The sequence below is a fragment of the Mustela lutreola genome, chromosome 9 (genome assembly GCF_030435805.1).
Source record: "Mustela lutreola isolate mMusLut2 chromosome 9, mMusLut2.pri, whole genome shotgun sequence".
NCBI classification, from domain to species: domain Eukaryota; kingdom Metazoa; phylum Chordata; class Mammalia; order Carnivora; family Mustelidae; genus Mustela; species Mustela lutreola.
The window spans coordinates 50,667,220-50,681,890 of NC_081298.1; the positions used below are offsets into that span (position 1 = coordinate 50,667,220).

General features: G+C 33.0%; 1 long non-coding RNA gene and 1 other non-coding gene across 2 annotated transcripts in view; both read left to right on the forward strand.

The window, feature by feature from the left end:
* Positions 1-14,671, forward strand: part of LOC131808262 (uncharacterized) — a 139,913-nt gene that overhangs the window by 85,724 nt on the left and 39,518 nt on the right. The gene's annotated exons all lie outside the window — the stretch shown is intronic.
* Positions 13,552-13,658, forward strand: LOC131808674 (U6 spliceosomal RNA). Its single transcript, XR_009344883.1, has one exon. It is a non-coding gene; the product is annotated as a U6 spliceosomal RNA (small nuclear RNA).

Here is a 14,671-nt window from a genome sequence, read left to right on the forward strand (position 1 = left end):
CAAAATGGTAATAAGAACATACAAATGACCGGATGTAATGAACTGGACCAGATTGCAAAATATCACATTTCATTCCAGAAAGATTCAGTGGTAAATTTCAAAATGGCCAGCTATACTTCGACTGAATTATAACTCATTTAACTTCTTTCTTTGTGTACAGTATTATACATTAGTCAGTATTATAGTAAATAAGTACTTTGGACAGATGTAAATATGCTGTAATAAAAAAAGTTTTTCTTCTTTCTTTTAGTCCTTTTTACTTGTAAGACTAGCCACAAATACCATGCCTCCCCCAAAATAATTTGCAATCCAAATTTATCTCTAAATGAATTTATTGCACAGAAATATATATATATATATATATATATATATACACTTACAGTAGACATGTTCAAAAATAGTTACACACAACAGCAGGGCCCTATATGTATGCAGTATCGTTGTTTAGTTTTGTTTTGTATCTTTCTTTAAAAAAAAAAGAGGTTATGTGAAATATTGGAATTTTATTTCCAGTCCTAGTATTTCAAGACAGTTAAATACACTTATGGTGTCAACAGCCTCTTGTTGGCATTATGATTTTATTGGCTCCATGGAATAACAGCAAGAATTTACTATTGCTTCTTTCTTTTATGACACACACAGAAAAAAAAAATTGACACATTTGCTCAAGACCAACCAGAATCATTTTAACCTATCAAAATTGATGGGAGGCCTTCACTGCCAAAGTCACTGCTGGCTTTTCACAATTCATTGCAGACAATCTGTTACTCCCATTAGGATAAAGGAGAGAAGAGTCATAATCAGGGAAGAAAGCTGGATTAATACTTGTAATTATCATTGAATTATTTAGCCTGCTATAGGATTATTATTATTAGTGTCATTTGATAATTTTCTCTCATTTCATTAAACACAACTGTGAGTAATTACCCTACCTAATATTTCTCTGTATTGGCTGACTAGCTAGCAAACATTCATGAAAATATCCATTAGTCACACATATAAAATGCTGCATTATGATGCTGTTGAATCAGAACATACCACTACCTGATCCTGTAGCTCTTTGAGGATTTGCAAATCAATTAATTCTATGTTTATTGGATTCTTTCCATAGAATTAGAAAATTTATAATAGAGTCCATGAACATTATTAGTTTTACCATTTTAATCCAGCAATCACACTTTGATATTTACAACAAAAACAGAAAGATAAACACACACATTTGGATCAGTTTTCTGTTAGTCTGTCTGGACTTCAAAATCCTATTCCTCAAGATAATGCACACCAAAGTTCTGGATTAAACAAGAAATTAGATGGCACCTGAACACTTGGTTTAATATTCTCAAAAGGACTATGCAACTTATTTCTTACATTATGACATTGTTTTACAAAGATCCACACTTTTATAATGTTAGTATTTTTAATAATCAATAAAGTCAATTAATCATGACTAAAAATCAAACATAAAAATTTCTGCTTTTTGCTTTTGCCCCCTCCATTTAGAACTTATTTATAGCCTGAAAATTCAAAGGTCCCTATGTTTATGAAAATCTGGACAGAAATAGCTCTAAGATCCCATTCAGAACTTGATATTAATCTAAGTCTTTTGGCTCCATTTATCCTGAGAGCAAAGAGTAGGACAAAGGATTTGAGTACTGTTAGTTTATCTGGGAGATTACCCAAGGTAGAAAAGAATGGGAAAGTGATACAGTGAAGAAGCAACTTTGTCAAAGAGGTACATTGTTGATATAATTGTTGTGGATAGAAAATGAAGGCTTGCTTTTACTGAAAGGTCCTGAGAAACTTCTTTAAGTTGTCCTCATGAAGACCTGAAAACTGACAATTTTACCTATGGTTCTTATTTACACTTCACTGAGAGCTGTCCTCAGAGGACATTAACTCTCCTACACTTTTGGGTTTTGTTGGAGACATTCTAAAATGAGAGAGAGAACATGAGATGCTATCAGTGTTAAGTAACTGCAATTTCCCATGGAACTATCCACCACAGGTTTAGCTATAATCAGGTGTTGGGCCTTGATATCAGAGGGATTTGAGGCAGTATCATTTTAGGTTAATCATTATATCCGAAATTTCCAAAAACTTCAACTGATGAAACTTTGATTATAAATCTATAAATATAACAATAAATCTACAGTATTCAAATTATTTTCATAGAAATACACAAACAAAGCATCAATTGATTAATATTTAAATGTTACAAAATACTGAACTGAAAGAATTTGGTCATAGAACAACGTGTAAGAAGTAGAACTTAGGTTTAGGTTAGAACTCAGGATGCATTTGAGACTCAGTTAAGAAATTGAATGGAGGGACGCCTGGGTGGCTCAGTGGGTTAAGCCACTGTCTTTGGCTCAGGTCATGATCCCAGGGTCCTGGGACTGAGCCCCAAATCAGGCTCTCTGCTCAGCAGGGAGCCTGCTTCCTCCTCTCTCTCTGCCTGCCTCTCTGCCTGCTTGTCATCTCTCTCTGTCAAATAAATAAATAAATAAATATTAAAAAAAAGAAATTGAATGGATATCTAACTATCTTATAGTTTTGCTAAAAATCAGTGACTTTGTGTTCACGTGTGGCTATGCAGGAATTTTTAACTTTCTCTAAGAAGTTATTAGATTTGCTTATATAAGGGCAGTAAAGGATGGGGAAAAGCAAAGTACAAACCCCATAAAGACAAAGACACTGAGTATGAGAAAAGAGTAATAGATAAGAAGAATCAATGCATTTGAGGAAAATGGGAATTGAAATACACAATGATTGTTGATTTTTTTAGATGGAGAAAAGAAAACTAGCTTGCAAGAAGGAAATAACAGAAGACATGTTGTGATGTGAGGCAGAATCCTGGAAAAGGCAGTAACGTGGAATAAAGGAGTAGGGAGAGCATATCAGGTAATTTGGATAGGAAGGAATTAGGAGATAATTGCTTGATAAATTTTCTATGGCCCACTTAAATGCACAGATTTCTCTTCTTTAATTTATATGGAGAGCAGAGTGTCCTTTCTCTTCCCTTTCAGAGCACCAAAGGTATACACTTTCAGACTGAAAACCTGAAAAGCTCAGGACTCAGTTGCTTAAGCACAGCTGAGAGGACATATTTCAATTAAGATTTACATTTTGCTGTAGGTAGTAAACTGTCAAAAGTGGTTTAACCATATTTTTTCATTTAACAAGAAGACTACGGAGCGTGTTCAGAGTCTTAAGAAAGTCAAGTGAAGTATCTTAGAGGTTTTCATGGCTTTTTATTCACAGTTGCAAAAATTGCTGTTGGAGTTCTCACTATTAAGCCCACATTTCTGGCAGAAAGATAGAGGTAAAAGAGAATGATATCTTGTACGACTGATACTTTGTCATATGGTTACAATGTAACTAGAAAAGAGACAATAAAATATTTGATGTTGTTTTAAGTTTCCTTGCTGTCAATCACTCAGTGCTTTCTGATATTAAAGGAAAAAGTAGATGGATATTGACCTGGCAACTATCAACACCTGTCAGTCTCTCTTGGATAACCAATATCTCTATAACCTCTTCTTCCCAGTAAAAAAAATAAAATATATTCATAACCCACACTGTGCCATCTCAAGTTACTGCACCAAGATAAAATTCCAATGATTTTCAGTTGTTCCAAAGGACAGAATACCCTTCCTTATGATATCATGTCTTATAAGATAGATAATTGGCTTGCTACCAATATACCCAGATGTGACTGTGGAAGACACAGGAAAAAAATAATAATATTTATTTATTCCTTGGGATGACCCTGTTTACACAGATGCATTACTATTAGAAAAGGTTGGTTTGGGACATTGGAAAGAATTTACTTAATGGGTCTGTATGTAATTGGATTGGAGGGAATTTTTAATTTCTACAAAAATTATTAGAATTCTATCTTATTCTCTTTTGTTAATTTTCACATGTTAACAAAGCCAACATTTTTGTCTAGCAGACAAGATCTTAAATCCTAACAAAACTCAATTTTTTCCTTTTTTTTTTTTAAGTTTGAGAGCCTCATGTTCTCTCATGCTGCTTTAAATACAACTGAAAAAAAAAAAAAAGGAGCTAAATGGGGCAGTAAGACCAGACTTTTTATTTTATTTTATTTATCTTATTTTTAAATAAAAAAGTAAAGATTGTATTTATTTATTTGAGAGAGAGAGAGAGCATGAGTGGGGCAGGGGGAGGTAGCGGCAGAGAGAGACTGAGAAGTATATTCCCTAATGCACAGGAAGCCCGATATGGGGCTCGATCCCAGGATCCTGACTGAGATCATGACCAGAGACAAAGGCAGATACATGTGCAAAATCCCTTTTTTTCTGCAAAACAATACTTTACAAGAGATGTTTGAAAAAGTACTGGGGAATCAACTTTAATCGGAGATACAAAAATTTAATTGACTTTTGTAAAGCTACAGGGATCCAAATGATGGGAATCCCAGCCCGTTTAGGTTGTGGACCACAGAGTATTCTTCTCTGTAATATTTTATTTTCTTCCATGTCTACTAACTCCAGTCCAAGTTCACTGATCTCTTTTTAGATAGTGCAAAACATGGCAAAGAATACCAAACAAGTGCCCAATATTCTACATTTATTACATCATTTCTAACATATAGAAGTGTGTTATCAAGGCTGGTTCTGTGAACGAACCTAGTTATGCTAAAGTGTGTTTTGTTCTCCAAGAAATTAAATGCATGATTATCACACAATTATAAAATACTTGTGTCAAGAATTTTTATTCAAAAATTAATAAGAGAAGCAGATATTAAAACTAGTTCACATGGTTATTTGGGATATAAGCAGAGTTGTGCAGCAGAAGTGCTCTGGGCCCATAATTTGGGTTATAGAATTTATGTTCTCTAATGAAAAATCACTAACTTGCATTATTGTTAACAAGAATCTTGTGCATTACCATCAGTTTTCTACATTACAACCTCTTGCTCTACAGTTTGTAAATAACTTTGTCAATAGCAAGCTAATAAACGGGGTGACTCCAATGGATTGAGATAATCTCCAGAGTTTCTGCTACATAATGCCCAGGACTCCATTGAAAGGACACCTAAGAATTTATTTTGCCCAAAAATTTGATCATTTTTTTCACTGTCCTTACCTATTTTCCAAACCTAGTCCTTTTGCTTCATCTTTCAGTCTACGGACAATCCTGTATCTGACTGACTTGTTAATTCTGGGAATGTTTTGCAGATTAATTTGCTTGCCAGAGGTGGTTCCTCTAATTGATGTCTAAGAACCCTAATTAGTTAAGAAAACTTTTTTTTTATCATTTTCATTGCTACTTATTATTACTATTATTATTATTATTGCTAATATCTCTATTATAAATAATTGACAAGGGCATCTTTCTGACAAAAGACAAAGAGCTGGCTACTAGTAGAAAAAGTACATTTGACTCTGTCAGTGAAAGTGGTAAAGGGATTTGAAAAAATAAGGCAAAGCACTGGAATTATGTGTTAAAACTTTAAATATTATAGACACATTACATAATCTCTAATACTGTTGTTGCTTACAATTAAATAAGATGTTTTCCATGAACCACGCATTACAGCAAATATATTGTTTATACAGATTAAATTTTCATCAAAAGGGACGCCTGGGTGGCTCAGTTGGTTAAGCAGCTGCCTCTGGCTCAGGTCACGATCCCAGCATCCTGGGATCGAGTCCCGCATCGGGCTCCTTGATCGGCCGGGAGCCTGCTTCTCCCTCTGCCTCTGCCTGCCATTCTGTCTGCCTGTGCTTGCTCTCTCGCCCACTCACTCTGATAAAGAAATAAAATCTTAAAATAAATAAATAAATTTTCATCAAAAAATTGTAAGTGTATTTTATTGTAGGATCCTGATAAGCATTTTGCAGATGAGAAAAGTGAAATTTAGAAAAGTATGTCTCTTCAAATCCCTCATAAAATATCTGGCCTAGATAGAAGGATATGCTATCACAATTGAGGAAGATAATTGAGATTACTTAAAATGATAAACTTTACTGTATAGGGTTTTTTAAAAGTTTGCCACAGATTCAGATTCTTTTAAAATATATATCTATTTTGTGTAAAGAGAATGCACTGAGAAGTAAAAAGAAAGTGATATATCAGTGCTACCAACTAATGGCTATAATATCATCACCTTATTTATGAACATTGAAACAGTGTGCAATATTTAAATAAATTTAAATAAATTCCTATTTATTTTATATATTTATAAATTAAAATAAATTCCTATTTATTTATTATTAAAGAAATTCCTCTAACAAACAGTATGTTTTGAAGGTTGCTAGCAGGAAAGTGTTGTACTACATGGAAGTAATCAGAAAATGTGATCTAAAAGTCTGCTTTCAAGGACGCCTGTGTGGCTCAGTGGGTTAAAATTCTGCTTTCAAGAAGCTATAACAGTAAGTACTGAGCATTAGCTATTATATGCTATGGATGAATAACTGAAATCTACATTTGAAACTAATGGTACACTAAATGTTAACTAATTGAATTTTTAAAAGTTAATTTAAAAAACCACTCTTTTATAAAACAATATTCCCAACAGGCTCTTTTGCTTTAAAATCCTCACTTTGTAATGAGAGTCATTACTTTTGTCTAGCCAATTCTTACACCACTGTTTATTCCTTCCCTGCTTTATCCCTTCCCAGTATCAATAAAGGCTCACTTGGGTTACCTACAAGCCATGAGAAAGCTTGTAATAGATCTGGCTGGTCTTCATCAGCAATTTGACCACCATGTGCACAGGGAAGTCTATTGATAAAGGCTTTATTGCAATAAGTTGCAAATACATGGATGATTTTGAATTCTCTTTCTTGAGGTCTTGTTTCATGATAATAAATTTAGGGTGGCTTATTGGAATGGATGTTATTAACATATCTTCATAGTTATAAGTACATGGAATTGTAAAATAGATGAATGAATGTGGCATTACTGACAACTGTCCTCATTTTGAAATCAAATTACAGTGTACTAAGATGAGGAGGCAAAGCAGATTTGGGATTTTGAGTGAAATAATTTAAAAAATTCTTAGGGGTATGATCAGACTATTGGGTAATTCAGTAGAAAAATGTCAACTGATTGAGATTCTGTGTTCCCTGATTTCAGAGAGAAGTTAAGATAAATAAGTAACAAGAGGAGACTAGGAAGCCAAACATAAGTGATAATTTTGTGCCAGGGTGCGTATACATCTGTTTATCTTCTTGCTTTACCACTAAGGTTGCTCCTAGAGGAGAGTTTAAATATGTGTGGGAGCTAATCTCTGTGGATTACACAAGAAACCACATCCTACAGCTCTCCCTGAAACACCCCTTATGATTTCAATGTAATTTGGTTTTTGCATTTTTAGAAATAACAAAATACTTTGCAAACTCATCTACTTTATTACCACCACAAGTGAGTCAGCTGACTCCACATTTTAACACAGTGACAGTCACAGAGGAATGGAGGAATGAGTAGAGTTATCAATATATGTGCTTTTAAGAAGTATGACAGGGTAGCAACTATTTCCAGGAACCAAAACATGGGTCAGCAGCTGTGCAGGAAAAGTGATGGAATAAATGACTCATTTCAGAGGAGTTCTATAACATATTAGTTCTATAATGTATCTTCAGCACCCAATTACCCGCTTTGATCTAAAGATAAGGATTTACAGTTAAGGTCCCATTTATGATTTGACTGGTAGGGTCTGAATCATTTTTACTATTGTTTTGACTCCTACTTGAAACCTATAGTAGTACTTGGGATATGTGTTGTGTATTCTGTGAACATGTGCTATTTTTAGATTACATAACTTCTGTCTCGAACCCCTGTTAATTTGTTTGTTTTTGTTTATTTGATAGTGGTTTCAGTAAATGGATATATCTGAAAAATTGCAAAGCCACTATTAAAATAAGTTATTATGATATATAGCATGGAATTGCACATTTCTCCTTTGAATCCGACAGAGCTTCACCATATCCTTAACAACTTGGGAAAAGCATGCTCTTATTTTTCTTTATAAAATTTCTCCTGTTAGGCTGTGATGGTTGTCATCAGCAGTAACTCCTCTGAAGGCTTTGTCAAAAGAGTTGAAAAAATTGAAAAGGTGTGAATGAAGCTGTTTGCTGAATATAAAGTAAAGAGCATTGAAGTACAATTCACACTCTTCCTTCTCCTTCTATGCTTTCAGATGTTTGACATTTGAAAATTTTGATTCTAGAAGAGATGCCCTATATAATTCTTACTTTAAGGAGCCAGTTGCTTTTATAATTTTTTTATTATTCTACTATTCAAGTATTTCCATTTAAAGTAAATTCAATACCATTTAAAAAAAATCAAAAGTGCAGCCAGTATTCAATTCCTGGGCGAAATAATTTTCGAAAGCTTTGTGTTATTGAAGCTACAGGGTTTTTCTGTAGTTTTGACTCTTTCTTTCTGAGGATTTTTCCCATTAGTCACGTAAGTGACTGCAATATAACAGAAATTGAGGATAAAGAAGGACTGAATAGAACAATCCTTGGCCTCATGAAGTTGAGAATCTAGCAAGGGAGTCAAACAATTCAATCATTCAGAGACAATTTATTGAGTGCCTGGCCTAAGATGAGCACAACAAAACCCCAGCACAGAGGAATCATTTTAGTGGGAGGGATAGATAATAGGTAAGCCAACTTTAAAAAAAAAATCGTACTGGTTTTTCTTTAATAGTGATGCATATTTGAACTAAATAAGCACATTTTAAAAAGAGCAGTGATTGAGAAGAGGCTTTTTAACTGAGTGGTCTGAAAGGGCCTCCCTGAAAAAGTCTGTTTTGAACAGATTTCTGAATAATATCAGCTAGGAAGCTGCATAAAAATCTCAGGGATGGGTGATTTTTCCAGTCAAAAACTGTAAATGCTCCAAAGTCACAATAGAGCTATAAGTTTCTCTAATAAAGTAACTTCTGACAAAGAATGAGAAGAAATGACTAACCCAGGTTTGAAAGAAAAGGGACAGAATTTCTATGGAATTCATATTTAATTAAAGCTCTAAAGGACAAAAATACAATAGAGCAAAATTCTGGTCACGCTGATATACCTAATGAAAGTTCATAAACAAGGTGTGGGTAGCAAAGAGTGTGTGGGAATGTTGGTAAGAACAGTGGGGAAGAGTCATCCCTGAACATGTTCTTAAATGAAGCAATTCTTGTGTTGTTTTAAAGGGTAAATTGGAGTTTGCCTAAGTGATTAGAGAAGGATGCCTCAGCTTATGGAAGTTCAAAGCCATAAAGATGTGATAAACTACTGCCGACATTTTCATGTATATTTGTTGTTGCTTCTAGGAATGGTGATCTAAAAACTCCTACTTAAGACATCTAAAAATCCAGACAAAATAGCTTTTAAAATTAAAAATATCTTAATGATTATAAAAATTAAGTGTGGGATCACTGGGCCAAAATACGAAATACAATGAGAGCCTAGAGATATATGCCCTGAAGCCATTTTAGCTATGAGAGCATTTGAAACTGCTAAGACACACTGAGCTGTGTTGTTAATAGACTCTTGATACTAGAGAAACAAAATTCAAAATCCAGCAGCAATCAAATTTGAGGACTTTGGTACAACCCAAATTTAAGTTGAGATCCCCAAAGCACAAGGAGAAGCAGAAATAAGACTATAGCCTACCTTGCCTTCTGTGTAAACTGAGAAAGTCAATCACTGAATTTGGAGTATGATTGTCTTGTAGAGTCTCAGATATGAGAGAAAAACCTGCCAAGGAGGACCATACCATTATTATATGTCTTAATTATCCCTACTATTGTTTTGACTATTACTTCTATTATTACTATTTTAAGAAAGTCCTTTTTTACACTGAGAGACTAAAACTTAGAAAAATACTCTGATTGTTATCTCACTAGAGTGGAAAATATATAGTTACCCATTAACTAATGATATCCATGTCTACATTAGATCCATGACATTTTTAATTCTTGGGAGCTTTTGGTTAAATGAATTATTTAAGCTTCCTTTAAATGAAGCTTTAAGCCATCACCACATGAATAAAATTAAAGAACTCAATGAAAACAGGCCAAGTATTTACAGAGTAATAGAATGTGCAGTGGAAAGAGTACAATTCTGAAATCATAAAGCCTAAATTAGGGTGATGTATCTTTACCAGCCATGTAATTATAAACCAGTTATCTAAATGTGTTAGCCTCAGTTTTTTCACCCATGAAATGATGATGATAATACTTATTATGCAGAGATGTGTGGATGTGATGAGGCATGGAGCATGAGAGTCTCATATTCCATGCGAAAATGATAGCTATTTTTATATTGATAATAATTCTAATAATAGTAATTAAATTGTTCAAAATGGTAATATTCATTTATATTGAGGCATTGTATTGACTATTCACAGACACATTTACCAAAATAAATTTCATTTTACTTTACCCCCTCTGAGGATATATATTCCCTAATTCAATATGAATCTCATTATGAATAATAATTATCATAATAAATATGCTGATTTTTCTTCTATTTTATTTTTAGGGAAGTATCCTTTACTGTTGAACATAAAGAAACTTAAGCAAGTCTGTCTTATTCAAAATTTGCATGCTGCTTTCTTATGAAACTAGATTATAGAGTTGTATGAAATAAATTCATGCAGTTAAGACATTTATGTTTGGAAACTGGGTGGTCAGCTTACTATTTCAAAAGATTTTAAATTTAAACCTTAAAACTGAGCTCTTTCAGCCTTATTTATAGACCATCCTTCATGCTTCATAAGTACTCCTTCATTGCAAACTAAGTAATAGTTTTTTGTCACAGTGTATATAACGAAAATGGATTTTATATTCTATTATTTCAGAGTTAGTTGCAGTTTCTGCTTCCTTACTTCCTTTTTTGAAAAATAGATTAATTCTACAAAAAGTTTTTTCCAGGTTTATTGAAAAAAAATCGACATATTATAATTTGTAAATTTAAGAAATGATTTCTTATAATAGTGCAAACTTTTAACATTGTGTAAATTTTGTACAATTTGATAAATTGGTATACATCTTTATTGCAATATAATCTACATAAAAATGTTAATACATCTACTATCTCGTATAGTTGCCACTGTTTTTTACGCATGTATCGTGAGGAATTTTATGATCTACTCTCTTAGCAACATTTATGTATATAGTATAGTAGAGATAAACTTCAGAGGTCTTGTGGATTTTGTTCCAGATTGCCTCAATAAAGTGATTATCTCAATAAACTAAGTCAAATTATTATATTTTTTTTGGTTTCCCAGTGCATATAAAAAATTATGTTTCCCAGTGCATATAAAAAATAAACACTATACTGTACTGTTCAAAAGCATTATGTTTTTAAAGAAAAACAATGTATATACCTTAAGTAAACTAGTTCTGAGTTTTCAGTGGGTCATAATTACTGATCACAGATCACCATAACAAATACAATAATAATGAAAAAACTTGAAATATTGCAAGAATTACCAACATGTGACAGAGAGACACAAAATGAACAAATGTTGTTAGAAAAATGGTGGCAGCAGACCTCTTTTATACAAGATTGCTATAAACTTTCAACTTTTAAGAATGTGATATATGCAAAGTTTAATAAAGGGAAGCACAATAAAAAAAAGTATGTATATTTTATTAACTATGATCATCATGCTGTACATGAGATCCCCAGAACTTTTTCATATTATAGTTGCAAGTTTTCACCCTTTGACCACCTTACTCCACCCCAGGTTCACCCCTTGTCAACTCAACTGTCAGTTTCCATTAGTTTGCCTTTTCCTCAGATTCTGTATGTAAGGGATATCATAATACATAAATTAAAAAAATATATAAAATCTTTGAAATATTTCACTTAGTATAACACCTTCAAGATCCATCCATGCTGTTGTAAATGGCAGTGTTTCTTAATTTTTCATGGTTAAGTAGTATTCCATAGTATATATTTATCATACTTATTTTATTCATTCATCCATTAATGGATACTGAAGTTATTTCCATCTCTTGCTTAGAGTTAATAATTTTATAATAAACATAAGAGTGCAGATATGTCTTTGAACAGTGACTTCGTTTCTTTTAGATATATACCTAGAAGTGGGATTACTGAATCATATGGTAATTTTACTTTTAATAATATGAATAATCTCCATACTGTATTCCACACAAATTTATATTCCTATCACAGTGCATAAGTTCCCCATCTTCCCCAATATTTACCAAAATTTGTTAATTTCAAATTTGGGGTAGTATATATTCTAATAGGTAGTAATATCTTGCTGTGTTTTTTAGAGGTAAACAACAACAGCAACAACATAATGACTTTGTCCTGAGTTTTTTACGTTGAGCACTTTTTAATGCTCCTGTTGGTCATTTCTATAACTTTTTTGAAAAAAAAAAGGCTATTGAGATCCTTTTGCTATTTTTTTAATTATATATATTTTTTCTATTTGTATCTGTTGGTTATTGACCTCTTTTCAGATATAAGATTTGTAAGTATTTTCTTACATTCTGTGGATTGTGTTTTCATTCTCTCTCACTTTTTTTTTGGCAATGCAGAAACTTTAGTTTGATGTAATACCATTTATTTATTTTTGCTTTTTTTGCTTGTGTTTTTGGTCTGATATCCAAAAAAGTATTGGCAAGACCAAAGTCAAGGAGAATTTTTCCTATGTATTCCTTTAGGAAATGTAGTTTCATGCATCACCTTTAAGTCTTTAATCTATTTCAAGTTAAGACTTATGATTGATATAAGGTTCCAGTTTCATACTGTTTATGTGACTATTCAGTTTTAAATATCATTTATTGAACAGACTATCTTTACCCATTACATATGTTGGCCCCTGTCAAGTATTAGGTGACTGTATGAAAGGATTTATTTCTGGACTCTCAATTCTGTTCTACTTGTTGGTCTGTTTTTATGCCAGTATACGTTATTGTTTTGAGCATGAGGGCTTTGTAGTATAGTTTCAAATCAAGAAGTGTAATTTCTCTTCTTCATTCTTTCTCAGAACTGCTTTGATTATTTGTTGTCTTTTATGGTCTCATATAAATTTTAGGATTCTTTACTTACTTCTGTAAAAAAATAATATTGGATTTTTTTAAGATTTTTAATTTATTTATTTGACAGAGATGACAAGCAGGCAGAGAGGCAGGCAGAGAGAGAAGAGGAAGCAGGCTTCCTGCTGAGCAGAGAGCCTGATTTGGGGCTCGATCCCAGGACCCTGGGATCATGACCTGAGCCCAAGGCAGCGGCTTAACCCACTGAGCCACCCAGGCGCCCCTAACATTGGATTTTTGATAGGAATTGGATTTACAGATGGTTTTCGGTAGTATGGACATTTTAACAATGTTAATTCTTACCATTCATAAATATGAGCTATCTTTCCATTTGTGTCTCCTTCAATTTCTTTATCAATGTCATACTTTATGGAGTACAGATCTTTCATCTTTTTAGTTAAATCTATTCCTAAGTATTTTATTATTTTTGATGCTATTGTGAATTAGATTGTTTTCTTCATTTTTTCAGATAGGTCATCATTACAGTGTTAAAATGCTCCTGTTTTGTGCTTACTTTGGCAGCACATATACTAAAATTGGAATGATGCAGAGAAGATTAGCGTGATCACTGAACAAGGTTGACATGAAAAACTGGGAAACATTCCATATTAAAAAAAAATGAAACAAAACAAAATTCTTGTCTTTTATATATTGATCTTGTATTTGGCAGCTTTACTAAATTTGTTTATTCAAATTTTTTTGTGAAGTTTTTAGGATTTTTTAACATGTAAGTTCGTGTTATCCAAAAAGAGAAAATTTTACTTCTTCCTTTTTTTTTTTTTTTTTTTTGAGACTCTTATTTCTTTGTGTTCCTTGTTTCTCTGGCTAGGACATCCAGTACTATGTCAAATGAGAGTAGTGAAAATGGACACACTTGTCTTTTTTCTGAACTTTAAGGGGAAAACTTTCAAACTTTTTTGATTGAATATGAGATTAGCTCTGGGCTTGCAATATGTGTTTTTTCTTTAATGGATTTTTTAAAGTATTTTTTAAAATTTTTATAAACATATAATGTGTTTTTATCCCTAGGGGTACAGGTCTGTGAATCACCAGGTTCAAACATTTCACAGCACTCACCATCACTCACCATAGCACCTGTCCTCCCAAATGTCCATACCCCCACCATCCTCTCCCAACACACCTCCCCCCAGCAACCCTCAGTCTGTTTTGTGAGTTTCAGTCTTTTATGGTTTGTCTCCCTCACAATCCCATCTTCTTTTTTCTTTTCGTACGCCTGAAACCGCCTATGTTGCATCTCTACTTCATCATATCAGGGAGATCATAGGATAGTTGTTTTTCTCAGATTGATTTATTTCGCCAAGCATAATACCCTCTAGTTCCATCCACGTCATCACAAATAGTAGGATTTCATTTCTTTTGATGGCTACATAGTATTCCATTGTACATATATACCACATCTTATTTATTGATTCATCTGTTGAAGGACATTTAGGTTCTTTCCATAGTTTAACTATTGTGGACATTGCTGCTATAAACATTTGGGTGCATGTGCCCCTTCAGAATGCCACGTTTGTATCTGTAGGGTATATACCCAGTACTACAATCACTAGGTCATAGGGTAGTTCAATTTTCAGCTTTTTGAGGCACCTCCACGCTGTTTTCCAG